The sequence below is a fragment of the Pinus tabuliformis genome, chromosome Q (assembly GCF_031772625.1).
Source record: "Pinus tabuliformis cultivar Carrire ecotype Pingquan chromosome Q, CPIR1, whole genome shotgun sequence".
NCBI lineage: Eukaryota > Viridiplantae > Streptophyta > Pinopsida > Pinales > Pinaceae > Pinus > Pinus tabuliformis.
Window position 1 is genome coordinate 417,910,892 of NC_142296.1, and position 14,399 is coordinate 417,925,290.

Below are 14,399 nucleotides of genomic sequence, written 5' to 3' on the forward strand. Positions count from 1 at the left end.
TGCTTTTCGCTCCACACAACTGGCCTGGTGGCACCCTCTGTTCTTCGAGATCAGCTCCTTCAATGGCTTAACCAGTGACCGGATGACTGTCCTTGAATTATGGTGGGAGTGGAAACTTGTGAGCCCAATTACTGTGCTTTCCTTTCATAGCACTTGCTGTTCTTGGCCTTTATTTTTGAAATCATAGCACTTGAATTGCTAGTATGGAATGCCCTTTTTACAGCTGAGAATGCAATGGAATTTTAACAACCGACTCGACCCAATTCACTATAATAATAACAGAGCGTATTCATATTTTTATGACAGAGGAGTAGCTGTACTGGTTTGTATGAGTACCATCATGAGAACGCCGTAAGCATATATGGAGTACTGGAGTATAATAACGGTTAGTTGTTTGCATGAGTCGACTTGGTCGAAAAATCATGTTATAACTTAGCCGATTCAAAAACAATGAATGAAACCGTGTAACATTTGGCTTTGCAATAGTTCACCACCTGTCCCTTGCTCATTGGTACTTGGCCGAATAGGGAGATGTTGAACTGATAATAAAGTTTGATGGCCGATAAGGAGTTAATAACAAGGCTGGGAGGGTGGTATAATAGAGGATTTAAAAATCATAGGAGGAGTATGGGGATAGGCTAGAGTGTTGGGAAATGATAGGAATTAGGAATATGACGAGGGTGATGGATATGTGGGTGTTTTTGAAATTGATCATAAGCAGTCATAGTCATCACATTTAACACTAAAATAATCTAATAATTTAAATGTTAAAAATAAAAATTACAATAATACATTACACTTTTATTGGTTGATCAAGAGTTGAGTTGGCATGCATAGGTAGGACTGGTCTTTCTTGTTCAGATATGACTAATATTTGTTGTCCATAACAGGTCCCTCTGAGATCTGGAGAATGTTTGTGCAGCTTCTTTGAAATCTAGAAAAGAACTATATGTGTGTAGCTTCCTTGATCTTTGGTGTTTGATGGAGCCTCGGTGACAAGAAACCTTTGAATCTCTGTTGAAACTTTGTTGAAGCTTTGCTGAAGTAACTTGAGATAGCAGTCTCTAACAGGTCCCTTTTATGTTTGTTGAACAGGTCCCTCTAATGTTGGTGTTGGTAACATGGTCTTCCGAACAGGTCCCACTGCATAGTGCTTAAACAGGTCCCTCTGATTAGAACAAAGACAAAAACAACTTCTTTATTGAAATACTAAAGTGCTGAAACAAACTCTTTGAAAATCTACAATGAGGAGATGAGATAAAGACAAAAATGTTGATGCTTCTCCCCCACTAAATCTTTGACTTGTCCTCAAGTCATTATTCAATTGATGAATCAAACAGGAAACAAAAAGAAAAGCAATTCTTACCAGCCAAAGAATTGGTTTTCAAGTAAGAATTCTGGGTTAGAGTGTGCTAGAGTCTGGTTTTCACATCTAAACCATTATTATTATTATTATTTTAATTTATTTATTTTTTAACTTTTTTGAACTTTTTTTTTAATTAAATTTTTTTTAATTTCTAAATTGAAATGAAATGAACTAAGGTAGAGATATCACAGCTTAAGGCTGCAATATCTCAACCTCCCATTGCTGAGATACAGTTTGAAGAAAATTTTGCTTGTTGATGGGCCTATGGTAAAGTTTCAAGCGATGGCCATTGACAATAAAGGGGTGGCCTTCTCCATCAATGGTAATAAGCTTGACTGATCCATTGTCATAAACTTGAACTATTTCATAGGGGCCCATCCAATGTGTGGTAAATTTGGCTTTATGATCTCTGAATTTAGAGTCAAAGAGTAAAGCCCAGTCTCCTTCTTTGAACTGTTTCTTCTTGATATGTGCATCATGCCACTGCTTCCTTTGTTTCTACATGAGGAGTGTTGTCTCCTCTGCTTGCTGCCTCATTTCATCTAGCTGGTTAAACTGCTCAATTCTTTCTTGTTGTGCTTTATTAAGATCAATCCCCAAATCTGCAGCCAGCTTAAAAGTATGTATTTGAAACTCAATAGGAAGCATTACCTCTTTTCCATACACCAACTAATATGGTGTAAATCCTGTAGTATTCTTCCACGTGATTCTATAAGCCCAGAGTGCATCTTTGAGCTTCTCCTCCCAATTCTTTCTATTCATTGCTACAGTCTTAGTGATAATTCCTTCCAAAGTTTTATTTGTGTATTCCACCTAGCCATTGGCCTGTGGATGGTAAGGTGTACTTTTTCTGTGCTTGATTTGATATTTTTCTGTGATGTCTTTAACTAGCTTTGAAGTAAACTGAGTACCTTGATCAGTCATTATCTCCCTTGGTACTCCATACCTTACAAAAATCTCTTCAAAAAGGAAGTTTACCACTGTTTGTTCAGTTGCCCGGACTAGTGCTTTGGCTTCAGCCCATTTTGTTACGTAATCAGTACATACTAGGATGTACTTCTTACCATTGGAAGTTGGATGGGTCCTATGAAATCTAGAGCCCATTTTTCAAATGGCTCTAGGTGTACTTGAGGCTGAAGTGGCATCTCATCTGTAGCTGTTGGCCTACCCATTCTTTGACAACTATCACAACTCTTCACGTACTTCTTGGAATCCTTAAAAATAGATGGCCAGTAGTATCCAAGACTAAGAATCTTGAATGTTGTTCGTTTAGCTGCAAAATGCCCACCACATGGTTCATCATGGCAAGATTTTAAAATATCAATTATTTCATCATTTCTTACACATCGTCTAATAATCATATCATAACCAGTGTAAAATAAATCGCCATTAATACATGAGTATCGAGCACTTTGTTTGACTAGCCTCTTCTTTTCCTTTGGAGTAAAGTATGGAGGTTTTCTTCCTGTGGAAAAATAATTGGCCAAGTCAGCATACCAAGGATTCACTATTGAAATTGAAAATAAATTTTCATCTGGAAAAGAATCTTCAACCGGAACAACCTCACCTTGATTTTGCAGTCTAGAAAGAAAATCTGCCACCTGATTATCCTTACCTGGTCTATCTAACACTGTGATATTAAATTCCTATAATAATAGCAACCATCGAGTAACTCTGCCACTAGTCACTGGTTTATTCATTAAATGCTTAATGGCAGAATGGTCAGTATGTACAAAAACCGCATAACCAGTTATATAATGTCGAAATTTATTCACAGCATGTATGATGGCAAGCATTTCTTTTTTTGTGACTGTGTAGTTTAATTCTGCAGGTGTTAGATTTTTGCTAATGAAATAGATGGCATAATGACAAGACTCCTCTTTTTGGCCTAATGAGGCACCTACTGCAGTATTAGATGCATCTGTAAAGATGTGAAATGGTAGGTTCCAGTTAGGTCCTTTTAAGACTGGTGTGGTTGATAACTTTTCTTTGAGTGTTTCAAATGTTTGCTGACAATTCTCATTCCAGTTGAAAGGTGTATCTTTTGCTAGAAGTTTAAACAGAGGTGAAGCTATTTTACTAAAATGTTCAATAAACCTTCTGTAATAGCTTGCATACCCAAGGAAACTTCTTACCTCTTTTTGAGTCTTCGGAATTGGCAAATTGACAATGATCTGGATTTTTGATGGATCAACTTTAATGCCTTGAAAAGAAATATAGTGGCCTAATACTATCCCCTCATTTAACATCATAAAACACTTTTCATTTCTCAGGGACAGATTAGCTTCAATACATCTCTTCAAAACTTTTTCAAGATTCGTTAATGCATGCTCAAATGAATCACCATACACTGAAAAATCGTCCATGTAAACTTCAACACAATCATGAACTAAATCAGCAAAAATAGCTAATACAGCTCTCTGAAATGTAGTTGGAGCATTGCAAAGTCCAAATGGCAAAACATTATAAGCATAAGTGCCCCAGGGACAAGTAAAAGTGGTTTTGTCTTGGTCCTTTAAGGCTATCCTGATCTGGTTGTAGCCACTAAAACCATCAAGAAAAGAGAATGATGATTTCCCAGCTAATGTGCCTAGCACTTGGTCAATAAATGGTAGTGGGAAATAATCTTTGAGGGTTGCTTTGTTCAATTGTCGGTAATCAACACAAATCTGCCACTTACCATTTTTCTTGGGCACTACTACCAATGGGGATACCCACTGACTGTCAGAGATAGGATAGATAAAATTGACTTTCAACAGATTTTGTAATTCCTCTCTAACAATATCCTGAAGCATGGGGTTCATTCGTCTCTGCGGTTGCCTCACCGGTTTGATATTACTATCGGTATAAATATGGTGAGTGCATGTTTCAGGGTGAATCCCGTGCATATCGGTGTAGTCCCAAGCAAATGCTTTTTGGTATTTTCTCAATAATTGAATCAATTTTTCCTCCTGAGATGAGTCTAGGTGAGTGCCAATATTCAAATTTTTTCCTGGACTAATCTCTATGGTCTTGCTCTATGTGTTTGTGATAGATTGAATGGGAAAAATGTTCTGAAATGTTGTTTGCAAAGATTGAATGGTGCATGTTTCCTGAAAATTTTGTGCCAAAAGTTCATCTGCAGCATGATATTGGTCATTTCTCAAATCTTCGGAAACATCAGGTTGAGAAATGAATAACTCTACCAAATCATCATTATTATGTTCTTGAAAATCATAGATTTGGTTGATGCTGGAAACAGATTGAACTTCTTCTTTGTCATTGTATTTATCGTCAAGCCATAAATTGTGTGCTACTGCTGGTGATTGTGCTGATGGGTAAAGAGTGAGTTGTTTTCTTTCATCTCCTCGTGAAATAATCATATTACCCGATCGACATCCTATGAATGCATCAGCAGTTGCTAACCATGGTCTACCAAGGATGATAGGGTGTCCTCTTAAATTGGATTTTGGCTGAATAACTAAAAGGTCCACTAGATACTCCCAAGAGTCCAGTGAAACAATTATATCCTCCAAAATCCCTTCAGGAATCACTTTAGACCTATCAGCGAGTTCTAGAACAATTGTTGTGTGCTGCAAATTTGTGAGCTGGAGTGTTTTCATGGTTTCAAGAGTCATCACATTTATTGCGGCCCCAAGATCAATTAAGGTGTTTGGAATATGTATGTTGTTAATGATTGTAGTGACTCTGGGAATACCAGGATCAACATAATTTTCCATTGAGATGGTGTTTGTCATAAGGCCAGCTAAATGTCCAATAACATGAATGGTTTGTGGATCAACTCTTTTCCTAGTAGTCTTTTTAAGGCACAGTTCTTTGATGGCTTTAGTAAATATGGGAATGTCTTTTATGGCTTGTAGTAGTGGAATTTTTATATAGACATTCTTTAGCTCATCTAAAACATCAAACTGTGGTATAGACATGGGAAGTTTTGTTTGGACCAATCGGTCTGGAAAAGGTGGTGGATGCAACGGTTGCATTTGTTTATTTTTGATATCATCATTTTGTTTCCTTTGAATTGAAGTTTCATTTTCTTCGTTTTCTTCTTGTTTATCAGCTGTTGAAGATTCTTTGTGAAGTACCTTACCAGACCTCAAATTGATATTTTGCAAGGGTAATGTGGGATATGAGGTTCCCTCATCTACATTGTAGGCTGGTCTCTCTGCTCTGTTATTTGGATTTGGTACAGGTTGAGCAGGGATTTGAGTAGGTCTAGGAGGTTGTGGGTTAGATGGAAGTTGTAATTGTGGTGGATTTATTGGTGGAGGAGCAGGCAATGCTTGTTGAGTGGGTTGAGGTTGATGTGGGTAAACAACTTGCTGCTAAGGATATTGCTGATATGGTTTAGGATATGGCGAATATGGCTGATAATATTGTTGATATGGCTGCGAATATGGTTGGTATGGTTGAGGATATGAGTGATATTGTTGAGAGTATTGCTGAGATGGTCTCCATTGTTGTTGTGGGTAATTTTGGTGCTGCCATGGCATGGGTGCATTCCACGAATTCTGAGCATACATCTAATCATGTGTAGGAAATTGCAAATTCTGGTTTGGGAACATACCATGAGGTGTTGGTTTTGGCTGCCATGGTCTCTTTGCGCCCATGTAATACACATTTTCCATATCTGTGTTAGCTGCCACATTACAATTCTGCAAAACCTTGACTTTAGAGCAATGAAATATATCATGATTTTCAGTACAAAAGGCACAAACTTGAATGTTTTCTAATGGGCAGTATTTTAAGGCATGTTTCTTCCGGCATTTTGAGCAAAAGATAGCCATCATTTGATATTCCTCTTCTTGTCTCTTCTTAGCTTTTAGAGTGTCAATTTGAGTTCCTAAGGTACTTAATAGATCTGTTTTGAATTCTTCTAATAGGTTCCCTATTTCAGCCCTTGTGACACTTGCTGAAGCAGATTTTGTGGCTTTGGATGATATGGTTCTCTTTCCAATTTTGGCTTTGCTCCTAGAATACTTTACACATAACTCGGAAATTTCTTCAAAAGGTAAAGTGGAAATATCACCTTTGCCCATCAAATTAAGATCATCTAAGTATTCCTCTCAAATGCCTTTCAAAAATATTATTCAAATCAGATCAAGAGGCATGGTTTTGTGTTTTGATTTTTGTAAATTGTAAACAAACCGCTCTAAGTACTCCTCTAAATTTTCATCCTCTTGTTGGTTCATCCTAAAGATATCATCTTTGGATTCTTTCGATCTACAATAAGGTTGGCATTTCTTTAGGAATATTCTTCTCATGCCATCCCAATCAGTTATCGCATGTTCACCAAGCCCCATGAACCATCTTAATGCTGATGCTTTTAATGTTGTTGGGAAGAGTCTAAGCCTATGGGCATCATCTGTGTAACCATATGTTCGACATACAATGTCAAACTCAAACAAAAATGAATCTGGGTCTTCTGAAGCCATGCCATAAAAGTTTGGTAGCACAGATGGAGGTATGTTTTTCATTTTTATTTCGTCATCCTCTTCTGGTTCTTGGATAGGAAATTTAAAGGTTGACTCTTCCTCTTGACCTTGATTTGGTGGTCCTCTTTCTGATCCATGTCCTTCTTCAGCCATTTTGATAGGTTCCTCTGTTGATTTAATTTCTTGTTCAGTGTCACTTATTTCAAAGAGAAGTTCAAGGAAAGATTGTTGAGTTACTGTGCTACTTTCTCCTTTTATAGAGGATTCAGGGAAATATTTCTTCTGTGATTTGTGTGCTAATAGAATTTGCCTCTCGATGAGTGTGAGTCTTTTCCCTGATTTCTATTTATCCTCTAATTTTTGTATGGTGACTTCCTCGGCTGATGTTGTGTGTTCAACTTTTCCTAAAGGGTCTGCTCCTGATGGTAGGTTAGTTTTTGGATGGGGGGTTTTTATGAATCTACCTTTATTATCTTTGGATCTAGGCATAAGTAAACGTGACTTCTAAAATGATGAATTAAAATTAAATCTATGTTTTTGCTTGTTTTTGTTTATTTAAAATTTTTTTATATTTTGATTTTTCTTCGAAACCCTCTAACTACGCCTCCCCGGCAACGGCGCCAAAATGTAGTGGCCAATCTAGGGTGCTAGATTAAACTAGATTTATTATCAACCAGGGTCAGTAAACTTCGAGGCATGTGTCGACAGTCTATAGACATAAAGGATTCCTAACTAAGTGTTTATTGTGATAGGTTGCAATGCTCCTTTACAGGAGGTTAAAATATGTTTCCTCTCACCTTAACACTCAGATCACCTAACTTATCTAACTGTCCTAAGGATACAGCGTATTGCTAGACTGATATTTTAATCCTCTTACAAGGATGTTATGCACAAAAGCTCTATCTAGTTAACACTTTGAGCATTCATGAAAAATCAAAAGCACACTAAAGTTTAAATGCATGAAAAACAGAGTCTATGGAGATGCTTTAAAATATAACGATGGATCAAATCTCTTACAAGATATGGTTCAATGATCTAACGATAAAATCTTCAAGCTATCACCATAAATACCATTTATGAGAATTTCTAATCAAATCAACAAAATCATAAACATAGAAATAACACTAAACACTATGCGTTCTATTCAAATTCAAAAACTGCTAAGGAAATGAAATTAACAGTATACCAATCCACGCAGGGCCCGTCCACGTTTCAATGGTACACTGAAGTAAACTCAAGCAATGAGAGTATTAACGCATAAACACTGCTGGAGTAAAACCGTGACTATATTCAAGTGCTGAAGATTGAAATCACATACAAGAGTTATGTTCTCAAACGATGTATCGAGATAATAATTGTAACTGTAACTGTTCTTGAAAACAAAATAATACGCAGTCTTTATCTGCCTGTCCCTATCTGAATCGAATGTACATTCATTAAGCAGATGTTTCTGCTTTTACAAAGGAATGATTTTTGGTCATTTCTAATCTAAACCGATTTCCAAAAAAACAAAACGAAACCGGTTTGGGAAACCATGGCTTTTACTGCCTTTGTAACCAAAACGCTGGGGTTTGACCAGCGTGGACCGCATAACCAGGAGCTTTTGATTTGTTGTAGAATCGATTTTTCACCATGCATGTACATTCCAGGTCTCATTCCTGTCCATTGCTTTGGCTTTCCTGTCATGCCACGTGTCAGATGATAAACCATTTACAGGATGTTATGACTTCCTGTAATCTTTTTATTGAAAATTCTTAATTTCTAACATAAAAATTCATAAATTAACTTTAATGCAAACTAACAACTATAATTCTATTAATTAATCAATTTCGAGGGATATAAGGAGTCTATGGAGGAAAAAGGTAGATAAATGATGGTGTTTCTAGAAGAAAAAGATGGTAATGGAATGGTACCAACAGCCACCATGGAAGGTGGATGAGCCAGGCTGAATGTACTACCCAGACTGAAGGGTGTAAGGTTAAATAACCATTCCTTGAGAACCATATGGAATGTAAAGATTCTGGTATTGGACTTGGGCCTCATAGGGCTACTGATATTGGATATTTCTTGATCCAAACGAACCAATGGGATTCTGAACCTGTTGGTATTAGACATTGCTTGATCCCATAGGATCAGCAGGGTTATGAATAACACAAGAACAAGGCTAGTTCATTCCAATCATGTGAGCTTGCGAGCCACTCACATTGGTGGCACTTGACACCATAGAAACATTCAAGTTTTGCCCCCAGGTAGTGGCACAACCTGGCCACTAACTAGAGGGATGGAAGAACTGACAGAGACATTCTTCGAAACCGTTGGTTGGGACTGACGGGTGACTGGGACTGATGATACAAGAGTGTTCGGAATGGTGGGTTGCACTGGGACTGAGGTAATAGCCTATTGGGAAGTCGTGTTCGCAATGAACGGACCTGAAGTAGGCATGGCACCTAACGCCCAAACAGGGTTATGGTAAAGTGATGAGGCACTAGGTGTACCTGAAACCAACTGTGCCAAAGACACATAGTTAGGTGGAAAACTAGTGGGAATACCCCTGTATAGGGGAAACCCTCAGGAGGAAAAGGTTGTTCTTCCTCCTCGACAGTGTGTGGAGTAGATACTTGTCACTCTTCCGGAGAGCTGACTGGAGCATCGCCTTTGGGTTCCATATCTGGGAACAAACGATGATGAAAGGCCAAAGAAGTATGAGGGGATAGTTCCAAAGGAACACCCGGTTGGTCATACGGACTATAAGGACGTTTCGGTGATATCACAACAGGGTCAAATAGAGGATTCAAAGGGTAGATAACCAGTCTAAATTGACAGTCAGTGGTCGGCGAGTTCTTAGGAGTTTGAACGGGATTATCCAGAGATTTCGGGCCAAGATCAACAGATGACCTAGTATCGAAAGTAGGTGGAGAACGACATGACAATGGTTGAATGCTTAGAACAATTCCGATTTCAAAACCTTGGTCCTCGAGTGACTCTGGTAACTCAGGAAACGGCTCCTCAGACAATCTTTCAGACGGAGGAGAGGAGGAGGAACTGGGTGAACCAGATGGTTCAGCCAATATGACCTTGTCTTAGTTGACAGAAAAATAAATTTCAAGGATTTAAAATGTTCTTTAAGGGAAACTCACGATTTGGTCTCAGAGAAGACTAACAGGGTGTTATTGGATCGTGGGCAATCAATTATTAAGACGCATAAAATATTGGTGCTCTTTTATTTTTTAAGAGTCGAGAAAGAAACAAAGATGACTCTATCGTTTTCGATTGGAAACGAGCTCAAAAAGACAAGTTCTCGAATGATCTTTTAAGTTTAATGAGTCAAAAATATCAAATTACTGCTCTGGATGATCTAGGTAAATAGGATTATCAGGCAACCATGAACTACAGAATACCTCCCGACGAACCGAGAAGTACGAGCAAGCAATCTCCTTGAATGTTGTGTTCGATGTATCACGTTTGCAAGGCAGCCGACTTGGCTTCCTAAGGATAAAGGATTGCAGCCTATAGGAGTCTCCTATTATATACTCGACGGTACGGGGAGCACAAATCCATACTAGTGCTATCTAGTGTCGAAGCTAACGATAGCTGCTAGGTTTAAAGACGCTGGAACACATCTCTAGCCTAGACCTTCTAGATATGATCGTTAAATGTCAAATGCGCCTTAGGTTAATTGAATTAATTTTAAAGTTTATCTTGAGTTATGTTTCAGTTTTCAGGTCTTAGCGATGCAACTCGAAAAACCCTAAATGCAACTAAATGAGACAAGACCCTTTCAGTTCGATGAAATGCCTACACTAAAGAGGGTAGAAATTACATAATCAAATGCAAGCAACCAAGCAACCGAAAGAAAAAATGATCTTTCACTACTTCACTTTTCGAAAAAATAAACTAATGAAAATGCATTCCAATTCCTAATTTCCTAACAATCACATATCTAACAGTCCTTTCAAAAGAAAAAAGAGTTATTTTCGTTTTTCAAATGCCAATGCAATTCTAGTCTTTTAGTGATGCAGGCTATCATAGCACAATGATGCAACAAACTAGAATTTCATATTTTTAATGAAACAACGAAATAAACATTTCGCATACAACACTTCAATGAAAAAGTTTTCGAGACAATCAACTCTTCAAGCAAATGAAAACATGAAAAGAGAGGCTCATTCAGATTAATGAAGCACCAACTTTACCAACAATAAGATAAGCAACGTAATCCATGCGGGAAAAGAAACATTTAGACAAGCAAACGAAAACTTTGCAAACTTCTGTAATAGAGGTCAAAGTCACAAAAGGACCGCAAACGAAATACAAGGAGTAAGTACACCTACAACTCAACTCACCAAGTCCAAAAACAACTGAATGGACGACAATCTAGATGCCCTAGTGCCACTGACCACTCAATGACTTGAGAAATCAAGCAGAAATATGATAAGCCAACAACCAAACAAAACCAAATGAAAAGCAGCTTTCTAGTTAGGGAGAAAAATAGTCCAAAAGGCTTACGGGTAGAAATCATGAGAGCAAAACACACTGGCCAAGATTGGGGGAAAACACTAATCTTCACTTACATGCATTAGTGTGACTGCCTAACTAACATCAAGTGCTAGAGGTTGGTCGGCGTGACTATTTCTCAGCATATCCCACTAATCAGTGCAACTGTCAACGGATTAAGCGCGCTAATCGAGGGAGCCAAGAAAAAAATTGAAACAGGGACCAAATATGCTAGTAATTTCAAACTCATGCCAGTAAGCACGAGAAAAGAAATGGAACCAAAGGGAAAAAGTGGAACTAGAAAAGTTCACACGAAATCATGAAATCTAAGACAAGCAAAAGGATTGGTTCCTTAGTGGAGTCGCCAATTTGTGGTGAAGTAAAATCATAAGTGCGGACACAAACACATTCCTCTAGCCCGATAATGGGTCTAGCCACAACTGATGCATTCTATGGAAGATTTCCTTAGGTTAGAACCAATTAAGAGGGCCTGCCTCTTAGTACGCTTATCCCTTTTGATGATGTCCTTGCTTACTCGCTCCAGCTATCTCTCACTTCCTTCTTCAAACACCTAAAACAAGTAAACAACAATAAACAACAACCACGATAATAGACAAATTGTATTTCAACCTACTTAACAAGTCAAGAAACATTAAGCCATGAATATGTAAGATGACAAATCATGTATGAAATCAATTGATAGTTGCATATATATTAAATCAAGAAGAGATTACAACCATTGTCTTGACATTGTCGTTCTCCTCCGACAGGACCAGGTTCCCACACACTTCTGCTAGCATTCCATGATGGCCTCAACAACAATAGTTTTAAGGCTCTTCCCTTTAGGCTTCACTCCAAACCAAATCTCACTTCTCCCTCACACAACTAGAGAGCTACAACTATGAATAGCTTATTGTTTACTCCAAACTTAATTAGCACTAGCACACCAACATTAACACTAGCTTGTGCTTGGGAAAAAGGTAGGTTTATATAGGATGAATGGATGGGAGATGGATCCTCTTCTCATGGGAGAAGGTATTATCCCTAGAGGTAGTTCCATCATTATAGGGGAAAGGATCCCAAACTGACATCCTCAACCCCATCCGGCCAAACCATTTACCAAACTTTTGTTACAAAGCTTCTAGAGCTGGAAGCTTCAGCTCTTAATTTAAAAAACTTTCCATAAGAGGACCGGTGCGACTGGAAAAAATCTCAGTCACTCTGATCAGTGCTCGAGATAGTGCTAATACCTGCATATCGGCACGAGGAGGAAAAGGGCCATTAGCACCAGTCTTGTGAAATGGGCAAAAAAGAAGTTTTAGGGGAAATGGTGCAAAAGGGAATTGATCTGCTCATGAAGAGGGACACAATAGGAGTTTCTTCATGAAGGGGAAGCATGTAGGGTTCACTGTAGAGGTCCTCAAGGATCAAGGAACGAGGAGTATAGGGACAGTGACAAAATGTTTTGTAACACCCGGTCGTTCCAGCAGTTCCTAACAGTTCTGGAAGTTCCCGGCAATTTCAGTTGTTCCGACAGTTCTGGATCCTCCATGATAGGCAACTTTTCTACATCATCTCTCCTGGCTACTACACTACCTCTCTGCAAGCTCTCTCCGCCTCTTTGTCAGTATTCTCCGGAAAGTCCTCCCGGGTTCTCACTGCCCCTCTGCTGCAAGATCTCCCCAATCAATTCCCTCCTGATAACTTCTCACCTCAGAAAATCGATTTCCTCAATCTCTTTGTGTGTGTTTCCAAATGAACCCCAAGCCTCCATTTTATACTTTTCCTGTTGAGTCTTCAACGGCTAAGATTAAGTCTCTAATCAACGGCTAAGATTAAAACATGACTTGATCCACATTTTAGATCATTCTCACCGATATTTTGATTAATACCCATTAATATTTTAATTTCCCTAAGTTTAGACTTATGAACCCCATTAAAAATATTAATTATTTTAATACAATAAAATCTAGGTGGAATTTCACCAAATGGTTTTTGGGTTCTTTAGAACTCATGTGCCTTAGCCTCTCCACAAATTTTCAAGGCTAGATCACTTCCGATGCTACCAAAAACTAACATAAATGTATGTTATAGAGGATTATCTAAATTGATGGAGTATATCAGATCTTGTTACAACTACAATGATTGGGTACGACTAGTTCAATATACCAAAAGTATGAGAAGATATGGTGTGGCTGCAAATTATATACAACTAAAAGACAATATTGAAAATAAAGGTGCAAATATGTATATTGATGGAAGGCCAAAAATAGTAGGGAATATTGCAAGGTTTATAAATAATACATAACCCGTCACCACAAATAAGCAACCCAATTTCATATTCAAGGGATGTGAAGGAAACTGTGTATTCATATGTGCCATTAAATCAATAGCTGTAGGGGAAGAGTTGCACATTGATTACAATTTGAATAGAATAAATACAAATATTTCAATGTCTATTGTATGTTTTGATTGTCCTTTACTACATGAAGTTTCCATATAAATTTAGACATATGTCAATAGTGGGTTTCTTATTAATATACTAATAATTAATTGTGGATGAATTGCAAATTATAGATATTTGATAAATAAGGTGATAAGGGGAAGGCACCAGCCTTAGAGCATTCCATAGATACTCGTGAGGAAGAGGTTACTGAGGATGTGATTTTTATGTCTGTCGATCCAAGCAATAAGGAAGCTTAAATTCAAAGCAACCAAGAAACTTAATTCTTTAGTTCTGATTGAGCCTTAGATATATGAGATAAAAGGTGAAATCAAAACCTTGCTGCAACAAATTCGTCGATATGGGGTGAGAAACTCATTTAATTATCCCAATTATTTGTTTATGATTTAGTTATATCATCCTTTATAAAAAAAACTCTTTATTTTACAGGAGTTTTTTGTGGATTTCGATCCTCATGCTACGACTATGGGTCAAGCCGACATTGGTAGTAGCTTCGATGCTCCACCTATGAGTGAGTCACTGGTCATTGAGACTGGAATAAGTAGTCAACCACCCACAACATGATCTTCACCCCCTAAACAACATACACCAGGATCTACACATGATGTTGTGGATGCAAAGCATGATACAATTGCACAATTTG